Consider the following 17,459-nt stretch of genomic DNA (forward strand, 5'->3'; position numbering starts at 1 on the left):
GGCATTTTATTATAATCTCATAGCTACCTTCTTGTCTAAGGATAGCAGCTTTATAGTATTATAATATAGCTTTATACTATTAGAGTAGTAATTTTAAAGTAATACAGTTTTATGGCTCCATAATTTGTTTTTGAATCACACTCTACTGTTCTTTCTTATGCTGGTCTTGGACCTTAATAAAGATGAATGATTGACTGACCACCACTCGCACTACTGCATCTGTGTGAACAGCATCAGTGGAGCTGCACAACAGGGCTGTTCTGCTTGGTTAGAAAGTTGCACAAAGTTGTATGACAGGATGCCAGTTATTAACATTGGATGTCCCACTGTGCAGCTGTGTTTGTTCAACTTCCCAACTGAAAAGAACAGCCCTGCTGCACAGCTCTGGTTAACAGATGCAGCAGCAGAGGCAGTGCCCCAACCACCTATGCTGCATTGCACAGTATGTGAGATGATAATGATATTGATAATGATAATAAATAATGCATTGAAATACAAATTTAAAAGGTCTCTGCCTACGAATGTGCACAAAACAGGTTTTCCTGGTTCAGTCCGAGTCTGAACTGGCTTGAACTGAACTGGGACATTTTGGTTTTGGCAATCCCGAATGAGGGGTCTGGCTTAGCTCGAATTCGAGCTGGTTTGGGACCAGTTCAGGAGTCCCAAAGAGGTTTTATTTTGTGTTTTTAAAATGGCAGACTTACTTCCTCCAAGGCCTTTGGGGGGTGCTGCTGGCAGCTGTGGGGGGAGGTCTCTGTCAGTTCCCTCTCCCGCTGCTGACCTCTTCTCAGTCACCCCTGGGCCATTTCAGCCCATTTTTCCAGCCGTTCCGGAACTTTCTGATGTGGCAGTGGCCATTTTAGATGCCACCGCACATGTGCCCTGGACATTTGCCTGGCCGGGTCATGACCCAGGACATGCAAATGGCTATAGCACATGCAAATGACCCAGGACATCCAAAATGGCTGCTGCCACATCAGAAAGGGCCAGAATGAAGATAGACACCAGGAACAATCACTGGAGGTACTGTGCGGGGGGTGGATAGCGCCAGTTACTCTCCCCCTGCTAAATAAAGAGAATCACCACGTTAAAAGGTGCCTCTTTGCCACGTTAGCAGGGGTTGGCAGTAGAAAAACAATTAAGGGAGGAAAAGGAAAGGAAATCCAAGAACAACAGAGGGTAGGATAAGAAGAGATGTATATGCGCAATACAGTCACATGTGCTTTGGTTCATTTGATTGTGGATGAGGACTAAGGGGTAAAGTTACCCCTGCTAACTGAGCAAAGAGGCATCTTTTAAAGTGGTGATTATCTTTATTTCGCAGGGGGAGAGCAACAGGCCCTATCCAGCCACAGCACAGCATCCCTCCAGCTGTTGCTGGGGTTAACCTTATGTTTTATTTTAGATTGTGAGTCCTTTGGGGACAGGGGACCATCTTATTTATGTATTATTTATTTTCTATGTAAACTGCTTTGAGAACTTTGGTTGAAGAGTGGTATATAAATATTCATCGTCGTCGTCGTCGTAGTATTAGTAGTAGTAAAGCCAAATTGGAAAAGGCAGTTCTGATGGGAGGGATTTCAACAGACACTTCCTATTGTCTTCCTGTTTGGGAAACAACAATCTTTTCCACATTTGGACATGCTTAAACTGTGGGTTTCAGCTTTTGAAATGGTTTGCTTCACAGGAAGCCCTTGCTGTTTCAAAGTAGAGGATTTGTTGCCATTATGATCTGGAGAACATCTTAAATTGTGCGGACAATTGCTGTGTTTTAGCAAAGTTAGTGGAATCTTTCCGACTTCATTAGAGTTGGTCAATCCATTTGTTACTCACAGCTAAGGTCAGGTTTAACCTCCAGATTACAGGAAAATGAGATCAAAGTCAGAGGTTTGGGAACTAATATTATAAAACTCTCTTTAAATTGGCTCAGAGTGTGCTTGAATTATTGAAAGAAACAGGAGAAGGGAAGGACTTCTAATTCTGGCTCTTTTACTGCTTTCAGGGAGGAAAGAAATCAGTGCAGGAATTTTCCAAAGGGAAGTGTGCTGTTCCAAAATTGTGCCCCCAAACAGCCTATAATTTGAGGTTCCACCTACCAGTTAACATCTTTATTATAGTTATTTATAGAGCTTGGTAAAAATTTGAATTCATTATTTTTTGGGCTTTAATTATGGCATGTTGAGGAAAGACAAAACTCTCACACACAGCCAAGCTAATGAAAAAACAGGTATTACCACTTTAACAACAACAACACTTTTCAAATGGCTGGTGGGCTGGGGATTGAATTATTCGTTTAAAGTGTCTTTCCATCTGTAAGATTGTTAAATGAGCCCAGTGATGGTGGTATTGCTTTTCATTAGGCATGTACAGAAGCCCTCTAAAATATTTTAAGCTAAGTTTCTGTGACAATGTCTAACTATTATATAATGTTACATATGGCTGGCAATGCAAGAGTCAATGGGTATAAATTATTTATTTTTATTTTGTTTATCAAACTTATATACCACCCCAAACCTACATCTCTGGGTGGTTTACAAGTTAAAACACAAGTTAAAACACAAAAGTAAAAACCTTAGAACAATTTAAAACACTGTTAAATAAAAAAAGTTTGGGTGAAAAGATAAGTCTTTAGGGACTTTTTAAAAATTGTCAGAGATGGGGAGGCTCTTTTCTCAACAGGGAGTGCATTCCAGAGTCTCGGGGCAGTAACAGAGAAGCCCCATCCCTTACTTACTTACTTACTTTATTTATTTATTTAATACATTTCTATACGGCCCAAAACACAAGTTCTCTGGATATTTCACAAAACAATGATAGTTGATTTCTAGTTGATCGTTCTTGCAGTACTGAGCTAAAGCCGTTAATGCTCTTCTGAGACTTATGGGGTCCTAGAGAGGATTGCAACATCGTCGGCATAGAGCAGGGAGGAAATGCTTTTATCCATCAGTTTGGGAGGTTGAAAGTCTGGGCTACTAAGGTGTCTCACAATGTTATTGATGTAAAAGTTGAAAAGGAGCGGGGCCAGGGTGCATCCTCTATTGACTCCCTTCTGTGTTGGGACAGGGTTTGTGATGTGCCCTTGTGGGTTGCATCTTACCTTGAGGGTCGTGTCTGCATGAAGAATACGGATCAGGTAGGGCAGACTTTGGTGGATAGAGGAGGCTTCCAACTTCTCCCATAGCTTGACTCGGGAGATGGAATCAAAAGCGGTCTTAAGATCGATGAAGGCAATGCAAAGGGAGGCTGAGTTGCTGGAAGAAAATTTTTCAATGAGGTGCTGAAGCACCAGACATCGATCAGTTGTGGATCTACCCTCCCTAAAGCCGGTTTGCTCCTTTACAAGCAAATTTTCTTGGTCTAGCCAGTCCTTAAGTTTCCCATGCAGATGTCTAGCACAAAGCTTGCTGATAGTGTTGAGCAAGCTGACAGGTCTATAGTTGGTGGGGCCCTCATTTCTTCCCCTTTTATAGGGAAATATAGGGAAGAATGAACAAAGATGAGCAGTGATAGTGGATTCTAAGTTCATTCATCATTTTACACCAAAGGTGATGAATGAACATCTTTGTTCATTCATCATCTTCTTTGGTGCAAAATGATGAATGAACTTAGAATCCACTCTCAGTTCCCACAAAAGAATCTACTCTCAGAGCACCTCAAACATTGAAAACAACAAAACCCAGCACCCCATGGGCTTGTGGTTTTGGAGGTGGTTGGCACCCTATGTGCACTATACCACAATCTGCTCAGGGCCACCCTCGTGCCCCCCCCGCAAGTGGAGTTAGGGAGGTGCTGAAACCCCCAATATTCCCTATGGGGAAAAAGCTTAAAGATGCACCAACTTCATTTTTTTAAAAAATCACCCCTTTCACCAATTTATTTGAAATCTGGGTGGCAGCAGGCACCCATTGGGGCACTACCACCCAACCCATTCTTCTACCCCTGGAACCCCTTTTCTGCCCCAAATCTCCCACAAAGTCATGCCAACTTCAAAAATTGTTAAAAATCACCCCTTTGACCAATTCCTTTGAAATCTGGGTGGTAGCTTCCTTTCAGCCATTGGGCACTACCACCCAACATAACCCACACTGGGTCACCCTGTTTCCCCCCCTCATGGAGTTACTGTATAAGGTTGCTGCAATCCCCATTATTCCCTATGGGAAAAGCTTAAAGATGCGTGAAATTTTTTAAAAAGTAAAAAAATCACCCCTTTGCCCAATTTCTTTGAAATTTGGGTGGTAGCTTCCACCCATTGGGCACTACCACCTCCCACCTTTTTGCCCCCACAACCCTTTTTTGCCCCAAATAAATTCAGATTCAGAAAATGTGGTTACAAATCGAATCTGGGGTGATTTGGGGGCAGAGATTTGGACCCAAAACAAATTGGAGGTGACTAGTTTGGGTACAAGTCAAATTTAAAAAATGATTCATGCACATCCCTAGTGTCAAGTTAATTAGTTTTGAGACCATTGCTGCATTTTTAAAGGTTAGAAACAGTCTTTTCACGTTCAGTCTGGAGGGGAGATAGTAGTATGAAACTAATCCGATAGTTTCTGTCTGTGCATTTGAGAGACAAGACAATGAGCTAATAATTGCCTGGCAGCTAGGCAAGTTGCAATAATCATATCTGGGAAATTCAAGAACAATCTGAGATATTTGTAGAATTGTATGGATATTTGATTGCAGAGAGCCCTGGAGGTGTCTTACATGTGGGGAATGAGTCAAACACAAGGGGACAAGGGGAGGGGCTGTTCAAGAGTTATTGAATTCAACTGTATTTTTAACCCTTTGTTGGTTCTTTACAATGAATTGGTCAAAAACCTGTCTTAAACTGTCCGTTTTTCTGCAATGACATTCAACTTGCCAAGGATAATGATTAAGGATTATGCTGAAATTAAACAGGCATTGCTGAGTTGCTGAGTGATGAGGTCAATCAACCAGTGAGGTTCATGGCTCGTGAGTTGAGCTGTTAACTGGTCACCATCTTGGCTCCGCCCTCCAAGTGGTGGTCCATGTTGCATTGCATAGTATGTGAACTATCTCCCTCTCCCTCCCTCTCTCTTGGCATACCCATTGCTAATACCATGTGTGGCAGCTCTCGTGAGCTGCCGGCAGGGGGAGAGGAAAGCAGTGGCACTGGCGGACAGGCGGGCGAGGCGGGAAACAAAATGGCAGTGCAGTGGTGGGGGGGAATAGGATGGCGATGGCGGCACCAGCGGACAGGCGGGCGAGGTGGGAAACAAAATGGCAGTGGAGGGGATACGATGGCAATGGCGGCGGCGGCGGTGGGTGGGAGAAAATGGTAGCAGCTTTGGTGGGTGGGTGGGGCGGGGGGAATGGTGGCAGCAGGCGGGTGGGTGAAGGAAATGGCAGTGGTGTGCAGGCAGGGAAACTAGAGGCGCAGATGCTCTGCGCCTGGCCCAGCTAGTTATTATTATTATTCAACTCAGCACAGAATGATGACTGCATTGGCTTATATTACATTGTGATGCAAAGATGAAGACAAGTAAGTATGTGCAGAGCACTTTCCTTTATTGTTTAAAAATGTTTTTAAAATGTATTTTGAATTTTATTTTGTTGTAGCTGTTTGTTTTTAATTTGTTTTTTTAATGTGCTTTCAATTGCATGTTTTATTCTATTGTTTTTTTGTTTGTGAGTCACCCAGAGAACAATTCTTATGGGTCAGCCAATAAATAAAGTTGTTTATTTTTATTTATTTATTTATTTATTTATTTATTTATTTTTGCATTTTTATACCGCCTCTCATTAGAAAATAACCCCAAGGCGGTTTACAAAAGTTAAAAACATACAATAAAAAGACAATTAAAACATCATGCTAAAAGTTAGTTAGTTATAAGTTTATTCGGTCATTGACCAGCAAACATTTACAATAAAGCAGTACGTATTTTACAAATAATATAACAAAACTTGGCCATAACAGAAATAATATCAGTGTCCTCATTAATTAAAAGATAATTTAAATAAAATTCATCAGACCGGCCAGGCAAATTGTCTAACATAGGAGATAAAAGTCTTAAACGGGGTTCCCTATAAAAATCACAATAAAGAATAACGTGCGAGGTGGATTCTATAACCCCTTTGCCACATGGGCAAAGACGTAAAAATAGCGGAACTCCCTTGAACCTGCCATCCAATACTGCTGTAGGAAGAACATTTAAACGTGCTAAAGTGAGGGCTCGTCTAAATTTAGGGACAAGCACCACATCAAAATATTTAGCTGGTTTAAGATTAATAGCTTGACTCCCTAAGTATAAGCCCTGCTTGAGCCATGCACCTTCTTGTTGAACTTCTATATCCAGGACACGTTGCTTAACTAACTTCCTGGCTTGCTCAATTCCTACAGTATGCAAATCCTCTATGGAGAGGCCAAAAGAGGAAAATCCATGCTAAAAGTATAAAAACATATAAAAACAGGCATAAAACAATACAACAGATAAAAACACCCACAGCAGCAGTAAAAATGATTATGTAAAAGCCTGGGTAAAAAGCCAAGTCTTTACAAGCTTTCTAAAAGCCGTGATGGAGTCTGAGGAACGAATGGCCACTGGGAGAGCATTCCAGAGTCTGGGGGCAGCAACAGAGAAGGCCCTGTCCCGAGTGCACGACAGCTGGGCCTCTCTCATTGTCGGCACCTGGAGCAGGGCCCCCTCAGATGTCCTTGTCAAGCGGGCAGCAACCCTTGGGAGCAGGCGGTCCCTCAAATACCTCGTTTATCATCATCATCAACAACAACAACAACAACAACAATAACGTAACTACAAGTAGCTCTCACATATCTGGGACTAGGGGTACTTGAGGTGGACCTCTCTCCAGGTCCACACTAAGTTGATGTCTGTCATCATTTTACTTATTAACTCCTGACTGTCAAGACTAGTACTGAATGGAGCAATAGTATATTTTTATCATTTTTTTGAAAAAATGGGAACAGAAAAGTTAATCGTTTCCAAGAAAGATGACAATCCCTAATCACATTTCCTGTGAAGAAGAGGAGATTCTAGACTCATTTGTAGTGGGAGAGGAGAAAGTAAAAAACACCCCCTCCCCAGAAATGTGTCCTGTGTCTCTCCCACTCAAGATTTTATTGGGTAATTATATGAGATGCTGCCCACATCTTGGATAAATCCATGAGTATAGGGATGTTCAAAATTCCAATAGGAATTGTGGTTCATCTTGTTTTTTTTTTTTATCACTATCCATTCTTCTGTCCCCACAGAAGTTTCTCCTTCAGGAATTCATGAAGAACTAGTTTTGTTTTTCAAAATGTGTAACTGCCTGTGATTGCTTCCATTAATTTGGCAAGTTGTAATGTGCATTTTGGGATACCAGCCGAGAATTTATGTGTGGAATAAAATAGTCCTCATAGTTGCATGCAATAATGTCACTAAATTAAAAAAAAAACAAAAAACCATCTAGAGAATTTTATTGAACACAATGGAAGAAATGCCTCTGGAATGTGTGGCTGAATGTTTTGATTAACAGTAGTTAATCAAGCCTTGCTTGTATCTTGCTCCAGGCTGTGATCAATGTCAGGCAGTTCTAATGCATCTAGTGCACTGCCTTAGTAATGTATACTGGAAAATTTTGCCCAGATACATAAAACTATTTTGAACATCACCTGAGATAAATGCAGATGACATTGAAATCCAACCCACATTAGCTAACCCCTTAAGTGCTGACTTGTATTTAACTCTCTTCTCTCTTTTACTTTTTAGTCTTCAGAGATAATAATTAACCAAATCCAATAGTGAGAAGATATTACTGGGAGCAGTTGATATTACATAATTAAAAGTATTGATGAATAGTTTATGCTTTTGCATGAGATTAATGTGCTTTTGTGCTTTGCAAGATGAGAAGACAGAGATATAGTATTTCTCTCTGTTGATTTCAAATCTTTGATCTAATGAGATCACAGCGATGCTCAACAGAAAGTTAATATAGGGAGGTTTCATAGTGTGGCAAGTAGACAGGATTTCCCAATTAATTTCAAGCTTGTCTACTAAGTTATTGGGAAAATCATTTCTACTCTATTCTTTTATTGTAGCCATCCTCATTATGAATGTATACATCAAATCAGAATGCTCTTGGGAGAGAGGGCAGTTATCTTGGCGGTATCTCTCCATTGTATCCAGTAGGTAGGGATGTGCAGCATTGGCCAGGATTTTGTCTTGGCGTGGATCCTAGCTATAGTTATTTTATGGGTGGATCTGCTGCAATTCAGAATTTGGTGGGGAGCGTTTGGTGAGGAGTTTCCCCTCTAACAGGGATTCCTAGATATTGTTCACTACAACTCCCAGCATTCCCAGCTGCAATGGCCTTTGGCTGGGGATTATAGGAGTGGTAGTCCTTTCTCCCATAAGAACTGGTTGTGTGTCTCTTTATTGTGCCCTGCACTGGGAGGAGTCGGGCAAATAGACACATGCAAAACAGTTTTAAAATTATAAACCAAAGAAAATAACTTTATTGTGGTACAATAGCTTCAGTGGTTTCTATTCTCTACAATCCAGGATCACATGTGTAATGGTTTCTGAAACAAAGTAACAACTTTTGTATTTACTTCCAATTAGTAGTACACCACTTCTTATATTTCAATCTGGTATTCAAAACTCTGGTACTTAAATAAGATTGTGTCAGTGTGTCAACGAAGGCTTTACTGTAAAGATATGGAGATATCTATTAAGGTAAAACAAACTTCTTTAGACTTTCAACACCTTTCCTGGGACACAATCTCCCTAGCTGCATAATCTGTATATTAAACCATACACTCCCAGAATTCACAAAGTGATAGTCAAGCTTGATTTGCAGAGGTATTCCCAGATATGTATAACCTAGCCACCAGCCTCCCAGTTCGACCCTCAGTCCTGCTCTATAGACCCTAACCAGAGATCCTCTCTCTAGCCCTTAACCATCCCAATCCCTGGCTCATCCAAGGCTTATCTAACTCTGGCTACCTCCAGCCCTATCTGAGAATGTCAGTTAGCTCCAACTGAATTTGACAGATACCTGTTCACTCCATTCCGAAGCCTAAGTTTAAGTTTCTTTTGATTGACAGTGTGCACTAGCCAATCACCACAGTGACTCACAGAGAATAGATGAAAGGAGAGGGAAACTGGATGGCAGTGAATAGGCACAGCATGAGAATGATATGGCAGCTGATAGGCACAGCAGCAGTACCATATGAGCGAGAAGAAGGCAGGAGAGAAGGAGAGTAGAAGGGGGCACCCAACATTTATGCAGGAGCTGTTGAGAGCAGAGATAGGATATGTGAGCAGGTGCAGAAATGTTCCCCTCGGACTTGGTAGTTTGTTATTCACCCCAGGTCACAGGGTAGCTAAGGGAAATCTCAAGAATGGGTGATTAAGCTTCAAGAACACAGGGGTGCACCAGAAATCTTTTGGCTAAAAAACCAATGGCCCACATGATGTCAGGGAAGATGAAGGGTGCTGCCCTTTCAGAAAGGCTGAAGTGCAGCTGTGGTGAAGGCTTGTTCCTCAACCCAACACACAGAGGGGGATGGGGAAGAGGTAGCGGCCAGCAGCGGTCCGTGTCTGACTGCCGCGGTGGTCCCGCTTGCCCCGCCCCTACACCTGATGTCAGACGCAGGGGTTAGCCATGCCCCCACATCTGACATCTCTGTGGGCCACAGAGCCCCATTCGGGAGTTAGATCCAGGCCAGTGCTGTGTTCGCAGCGTGGCCATCTAACTCCCACATGTGGCTGCACGGCCCCATTCAGGAGCTAGATCAGGGCCAGTGCTGCATTCACATCGCGGCCAGAAGCGTCTCTCCCTGAGAGAGAGCTGCTCATGGCCACACTGCGAATGCAGTGCTGGCCATTTAACTCCTGAACTGGGCCCCATGGCCCCACTCGGGAGCTAAACCAGCCCCCCTGCATCTCACGTCAGATGCGGGGTGTGTGTGTGTGTGTGTGTGTGTGTGTGTGTGTGTGTGTATCAGGGCCGCGAGGCATGGCAGTGGCCCGGGTTCTTTGAACCCAGTTGCCCAATAGTGTCTACATCCCTGTTGGGAAGTGATTTGCACTTCTCTTCCCTCTCTGCAAGAGCCCTATTTTGCTTCCAGAAATATGTTCCTGAGGGCTGTGCAGGACCTAGGTCTCTTAGGGGCTGTTCACTTGGAATCAGTGGCCTCTGGCCTTCTTATCTACATAGATGGGAAGACATAACCAACATCCCTTTGTGGGTTTCAGGGAAAACTGCATGAGCCAAACAGTGTAGGAATTATGTGGTAATTCCCCTATTAGTTTCCCCCCACAGTCTTACATGGGCAGGGCCTGGCTGTTGGGATGGATCCTATCCTAGTTGGTTGTCCACTGAATGGGAGATGAAGCACAAATTCAGAAATATGTTTGAAAAGTTTATTTAAAGCTTACCAATTCCAGCACAGCAATTGCAATTGTAGATTAGACAAGCAACAAAAGATTCACAACAGCAATGACAGACATAATTGAGGCAGACATTACCTAGAATTCGCTGGCTAATAGCTAGTCCACAATGCACAGCATATTAAGACACTAGCATAGTAAGATGTTTGCCAATGAATAGTGACCAACCTCCACAAGACTCCCAAAGGCCCATGTAGAAGGTGGTGACCCCAATTGCTAATATTCAGGAGCTTTTATACAATCTTGTACACAAATAATTCTTATGCTTTCTGTGATTGGTTGCATATCAAGAAGCTGTGTCAAGATTTTAGGCATTCACATGATTTAACTGTTCTATGATAGGTTCTTACAAAGGAGAAGCCCCCGAACCTCAAAATACTATTCATCCACAATATTCCTGATGTTCTGAAAAGTTCCTCCCAACTGTCAGTCAGGCTCATCTCTTAATTTCAAGCTGTCACTAAAGCTTATTTGATTTTCTACTCATGCCAGATTTACTGACATGTCATGGGTTACCTTATCTGGGCTATGAATAGACATGATGGCACTCTGACTTAGATTTTCTTAGAAATTACTTCCCTTACTGATGACATCTGTGTTCTAAGTTTAGGACACAAGACCCACACATGCTTGAAAACCAGGAAAAAGGGTACAGACATTGCTGAGAACTAACCAGCTACAATGATGTAACTCATGCACAGTCCTTGTGATAAAAATGGATCACACTAATTCCACAGCTTTTAATCAATCAATTTTTCTAACAAAAGACACATGGGATAGTGAATGTCCTTCAGAGCATTTAAACACACTATTAACCCCACATGTTAATTTTAAAAAAGGTTTTATTACTAGTTTAGGAACAAGGATCAGGAATAGAGGAGGAGGAGACTAGGCATATAAGAAAGTCAAAACTTGCAAATGAGCTCCTAGTCTTACAGGCCTAGTTTTCAGGAATACTAACAGGTTAGTGTTTCTAGGCCAGCTTAATCAAGGAGGAACAAACAGAGCTGGCTGCAGTTCACCAGAAGGAGAGTGAACAATGGGGAAGAGAGAGCTAGTTAGTTGTTTATTTACAATCTTAGATCAAACAGCAATAAAAACAAAATATACTCAGTGAAGAGAGAAAAAACAAAAAAAAAAACAACTAACATGTTATCAGATACATAAAATCAAGAACCTTTGGCAGTAGCTGATTGCTGTGCTCTAGCCTCTCTTAATTTGATCAGTGTATAACAGAATTTGGCCACCGCCAAGGATATTGTTGGGTCCCTATCTGGCAGAGAGAGCTGTGACTTTACCAAACCAGGTTGGACTAGGCAGAGCCAAAGTTATCATTACATTTAATCTGAGATGACATCGTTCAGATTCACAGAGCTAGGAACACAGTTGCTGGAGGGAATCAACCCCATTGGCAGCTTAATTGACAGACAAGGTTCTGGTGTCTCTGAGCCTTCTTGTTACATCTCCAAACAAAAAGGCTGGGGAAAAGAGGTCAAAACTTATTGGCTCTGGCAATCTGGACTGTTAGACCTATAGCCTTGCATGAAATGAGGTTGTTGTCATGCACAGCCTAGGGACATCCAGCTCAGGTTAGCTGCACATGAGAATCACTGGGATTGGGCCTCATCTCAGTGGGGGCAGTGATGCCTAGTCCCGCTGTTTGCCTCAGCTGTTAGCTGAAGTTAAGGGAGCAAGTTCTCCCTTACCCCTGGCTACTTGCTCGTGTGTGAGCATGAGCTGCTTCCAGCCTGGCCACACACAGAGATGGACGCCTAGAGTGTCCATCTCTTGGGGGAGTCTCTAGATGCAACATACGTGTCACTTGTTGCATTGTGAGATTCACAGAGGCCAGAACAACAAGTTCCAGCCCTGGATCCCTCCGCCCTGCTCTGTGCTTCATGAAACAGGACTGCTCTGGGCGTATGGAGCACACTTCCACCACTGATCCCTCGATTGTGGTGGAAGTAAGCTTTTTGGAGCCTCCCTCCCACTCTCAGAAATCATGAGAATCACCCCAATGCCTAGGAGAAGGCAATAGGAGGTGGGAGGCAGGTTACCTAGGTAACCAGGAGGAGCAGGGGATGATGGGAGTTGTAGCCCAACAACATCTGGCAATCCAAGTTTGAAAACCTTTGCCTTTCACAGAAAAAGATCCATTATGTTACATTTCCAGATCCAGAGTAAGAAACTTGAACTCTCACATCATTTAGCAGCGGAGCTCATGGGGCTGGACAATGAATTCAGCCCCTGGGGTGCTAGGGCAAGCCTCCCTGCCTGGGATACCATGTGACCCCCTTCAACTGCCGGAGCTGCATAATTCTTCTCATCCTCTTTCTTTGGTGCTTTGTGTGCCAACTGAGGTTTTAAAAACAGAACTGGAAAGGACCTGAGACCATAGAAGATACTAGTGACTCTAGCATCTTCTATAGTGTATGGGAACATCTTCTACATATTTAGCATCTTCGAAGTCTATAGCCCCTGGTGGCGCAGTCTATGAGCCCCTGGTGGCGCAGTGGTCTAAGTCTATGAGCCCCTGGTGGCGCAGTGGTAAAACTGCCGCCCTGTAACCAGAAGGTTACAAGTTTGATCCTGACCAGGGGCTCAAGGTTGACTCAGCCTTCCATCCTTCCGAGGTCGGTAAAATGAGTACCCAGAATGTTGGGGGCAATATGCTAAATCATTGTAAACCGCTTAGAGAGCTTCCAGCTATAGAGCGGTATATAAATGTAAGTGCTATTGCTATTGCTATAGTCTGTAGTTACCGCCTTAAGTGGCATAGCAGGGAAATACTTGACTAACAAGCAGAAGGTTGCCAGTTCAAATCCCCGCTGGTACTATACTGGGCAGCAGCAAATAGGAAGATGCTGAAAGGCGTCATCTCATAGTGCGCAGGAGGAGGCAATGGTAAACTCCTCCTGTATTCTACCGAAGACAACCACAGGGCTCTGTGGTCGCCAGGAGTCGACACCGACTCGACAGCACATTTTACCTTTACCTTTAAGTCTATAGTCCCCAACAGAAGAGAGACAAGCCAGTAATAGAGGAGCATCTGTTAAACTTTCTGTCTGAGTTTGGGACCAGCTCCGGATGGTGCTGCCCTCCAGCTTTTACTAGATAAAACCTCCTTTCTGTTGAGTCAGGATATGAATGCTGAAGGGTGCTAGAAGAGGGCCCCTCCCCAGCTGAACCTTTCCTGAAAGCTAAGATGTAAACAACAAACAGGCATGGGTCAACTCACAGGAGAATCCCTCTAGCATACAGATGATTCATAAGGCAGTGCAGATGTGATGGATTGAATCAAAACTTCCTGTCGTACTTGAGGTATATCCTTCCATGAATGAAAGAAGAGTTGTTGTCACGGTGGGGGCCTTGCATGAGTGCAACTTTCCTTCCATTCATGGACAGTATAAATTTGGATCCACCCCCAAGAATGTAAAACGAAAAATTAATCACCCTTTTATTCTCATTGATCTTTTAGAACACTCAGTACTACTTGTTTTTTGAAAGCCAAACCTGCATTCTGTACATTTACAGAGCCATACAAAAGAAGATGTTTTTCGTGCCTCATCTCTTTTTACCTCTGGGATGCCTCATTTACTTGACCCTGCTCCTGGTTGCTTCTCTAAGCCTTGCAGACACCCCCAGCGGTATCCAGGAAGACAACTGGCAGAGTAATTTTGTAGCACTTTTGAAGGTGTGATGGAGAAATATATTTTAAAAGCTTGTCTCATTAAATGACAGTTTACAGCAGTCAGGATAGCTGTGGGGCTTTGGATGGTGACAGCAACACAGTTTGGAAGAGATGGTGAGGAGAAAGGGGGGAAAAATAAAAGGATGCTTTACTATTCATATGTCAGCAGTAGTGGGTGCCTTCTTGTTTTGTTTTGTTTTGTAAAATAGGTCTGCACACTGATATATTCTCCTCTTTCGTGTTCTTCTGTTTTCCAGCCAGCCTGGCAGTATTATTACTGAGTGCTGATAGGAAATCCTTCTTTCTTCCTGGCAAAGGCCTAACAATGATGAGTTACTGCCAGACAACAGCCTTTCATCCGTTTTTGGAGGAATAGACAACAGCTCACCTTTGTCTGACTGCTCTGTTTTCTGGCAAGGGAAGACAATTTATGGAGGTTGCGACAATGGAAAGTTCAAAGAGCAGTTTTTCTTCAGCTGGAGAAGAATGTCTCCTTCATAATATGGCACCCGTACATCAATTAAATGGCTCAGAGGGGACTAAGTGCTGAGGTGAGAAACTGAATTTCCATTCTAAGGATGGATCATCTTGGAGAGAATTGAGGGTTTTTTTGCCCTGTATTCTCTGCATAAACATACTAAGTGATGATTGCTTAGAGACGGTGTGTCTGATTGCCTTGAGGTTGGGTGGTAGTTGGCACCCATGAGTGCCTACCACTCACCCTGATTTGAGTCCCCATTATTCTTCTCAGAACCTCTCAGAACCAGTTTGGGTTAGTTGCAGTTTTGTATTGATTCTCCTTCCAGCCACTTGTTAGTGCTGTACAATGTTTATTTGTCTTCCAGATACTTCTTAATCCAGTTTCACACTATCAAAATTTCTGCATTTCATGTCTTTCTTTGCCATTCCGACCATATTTTTCTTGGCTCTTGTTGCTTCCATTTCTCTATTTTTTTTATTTTAAAATCAGCTCTATCTGATTCACCAGCTGGCTGTTGTCACACTGCAGAACATGTCTGAGTAACTGAAAACTCCAGTTTGATCTTCTTCTGTTGGTAGTCTCAGATTCTTCATCTTTTTGTATTATTGGCTCATGAGAGTATCAATACCCTGCAGCAGTATTTCATTTGTGGCTTTATTCTGCCAAGAAGAACTGAGTGTTTGACATAAATACTTATTCCCAGCTAGATGAACCTTCATTGCCACCTTTAGTCAAGCTCCAGCTACTTGAGCCAACAGCAGTTCAGAATGAATTGTAAGCATATTTGTTCACAGTTTAATATATTTGCATATGTTGGTAGATTACTACAATGGACTGGAAGCAATGGACACTTTGCCAATTTTCTGTTCTCGATCTTCTTTCAATTCTCCAGATATGTTATTGCTGATCCAAGATAGCAGATTTGGGTCATATTCTCCAATGGCTTGCCACATACGATGTGCCAAATGCAGAATTGTGTGTGAAGTGCTTCCCGATAGCTCGCAGGGACTTTGGGGTAAATCTGCCTGATATGTGAACGCACACCCTCCATCCCGGAGGCAAACGGGCTTTAAAAGTCCTGTGTGAAAAAATGAGCTGGTGGGAAAGATATGCAAGATGAGCTCCACTCATGAGGCTGTATCTTTCAAACACAACCCACAGTATTGATGGCTGATTCAAGCAATTCAAATTTGAGCCCTAGATTTGAAGTTGAATCAAATCAGCTTGATTCAAATTGAATCAATCCAAATCAATTCAGCCTATATGGGTGGAGTGGGGAGAGAGGGAGAGCAGAGCCTCAATTCAGCATTGTTTTTAAAGAAAGAGGTGCTGGGGCACCAGGATATTAACTTTGATGCAGAGGAGGCTCATCCCTTAGGGCAGAGTGGGCGGTGCCCCCCACCAATCAGGCCCTACCAATTTTGGTTTACTTTATCTCTGTACTAACCTCCTGTCCTTCCCTGCAGCGTGCCTAGCCAAGCTGCAGTGTTTACATAGAGTGGGTGATGGTAATAGGCTCCATTGAACAAGCTGAGCACCTGTCAATCATAACTTACATATTAATGAGGCAGCAGCCAATGGGAAGGCTTGGCTTTGTTTTCGAAAGGTGGGCTGGGCTTAAAATGACCTAGAAGGACATTCTGAAGGCATCATGCTGATTGACAGCTCTGCCAATCAGAGTGGCCAGGGGAAGTCTTTGTCCTCATTTCCAAAGGAAGAAGGCAGCCATTTTCCTCACACAGCAGAGTGAGTTCTAATGTTCCATTCACTCTCACATGGCTGGTCAGTAGGCTCTGAACTTGTCCTTTCCCCACTCTGTGAGAAAAGACTGCTATGTTTGCTGTAGCCTGCAAAAATAATCACTTTTTAATTGTGAGTGAGTGAGAATAGAGTAAGTAAGGGGCTGTTTGCCTGCCTTATCTTGTTTCTCTTGGCTTCTGGCTGTAGGGTCTTTGTTGTTTTGTGGGGGCAGGCAGAGTGAAAAGGAGCTAGGAGGGGCTGCTTCCTGCCTGGCAGAGCACTTTTCCTTTACCAGGCTCAGTTGCAAAATTTTTGGTCTGGTGGGAGGAGAGCTGATCTTGTGATAGCAAGTATGAATTGTCCCCTTTGCTAAGCAAGGTCCATCTCCCTGGTTTGCAGTTGAATGGGAGACTACATGTGAGCACTGTGAGATATTGCTCTTAGGAAAGAGCATCTGAGGTTCCCAGGTCCTTCCCTCCCTGGCAGTCTCTCCAGATAGGACAGAGAGAGATGCCTGCCTGCAACCTTGGAGAAGCTGCTGTCAGCCAGTGTAGGCAATACTGTACTGAGCCAGAGGGACCAAGGGCCTGACTCAGTATAAGACAGCTTCTTATGTCGTATAGCAATACTGTCAAGGAGGTGATGCTACTGGTGACGTGACAGATCTGGAATGGAACAAGTGGGAAGAGGAAAAAGGTGAAGGGGAATTGTGGTGTTGAGGCAACAGGAATTAGTAGGAAGGCATTGTTGGGGGTGAAGTTTTATTTTGTGGAGTGAAGGAAAGTTGCTGGTTTCTTTAAACTTAAAGGAGAAACTATGAGGGGACTTCATAGTCCCCGGGAACCAAGCAATCAGTGAGAAAGGGTTCCAATCTGCAGGGGAGGAAGCCTTAAAAATGCTTACCTCTTTGGTAGACAATCGAGGGCCCCCTTCCTGGGTGGGTGAATCGCCCGCCCAGACAATTACAGGCTACTGCCAACAGCATGGAGGGTTGTGTGGGGGGGTACACCTTCCCAGCTTCTGGAGCTCCTAGAATGTATCATGCAAGAGCGTGGTGCATTATAGAGATCCTCCCGGCACTGGCCAGAAGGCTACTTGTGTGTAGGTGCTGCACAGAGCTGCGCAGCACCGA

The 17,459-nt window shown here is 43.4% G+C and overlaps 1 long non-coding RNA gene across 1 annotated transcript in view; it reads left to right on the forward strand.

Moving 5' to 3' along the window:
• The window catches only part of LOC128351119 (uncharacterized), a 68,295-nt gene extending 53,523 nt beyond the window's left edge, over positions 1-14,772 (forward strand). The window contains exon 4 of the long non-coding RNA XR_008319602.1: positions 14,364-14,772. This is a non-coding gene — a long non-coding RNA (uncharacterized LOC128351119). The remainder of the gene's footprint in view (positions 1-14,363) is intronic.
• Positions 14,773-17,459: the final 2,687 nt, after the last annotated feature.

The sequence above is a fragment of the Hemicordylus capensis genome, chromosome 1 (genome assembly GCF_027244095.1).
Source record: "Hemicordylus capensis ecotype Gifberg chromosome 1, rHemCap1.1.pri, whole genome shotgun sequence".
NCBI lineage: Eukaryota > Metazoa > Chordata > Lepidosauria > Squamata > Cordylidae > Hemicordylus > Hemicordylus capensis.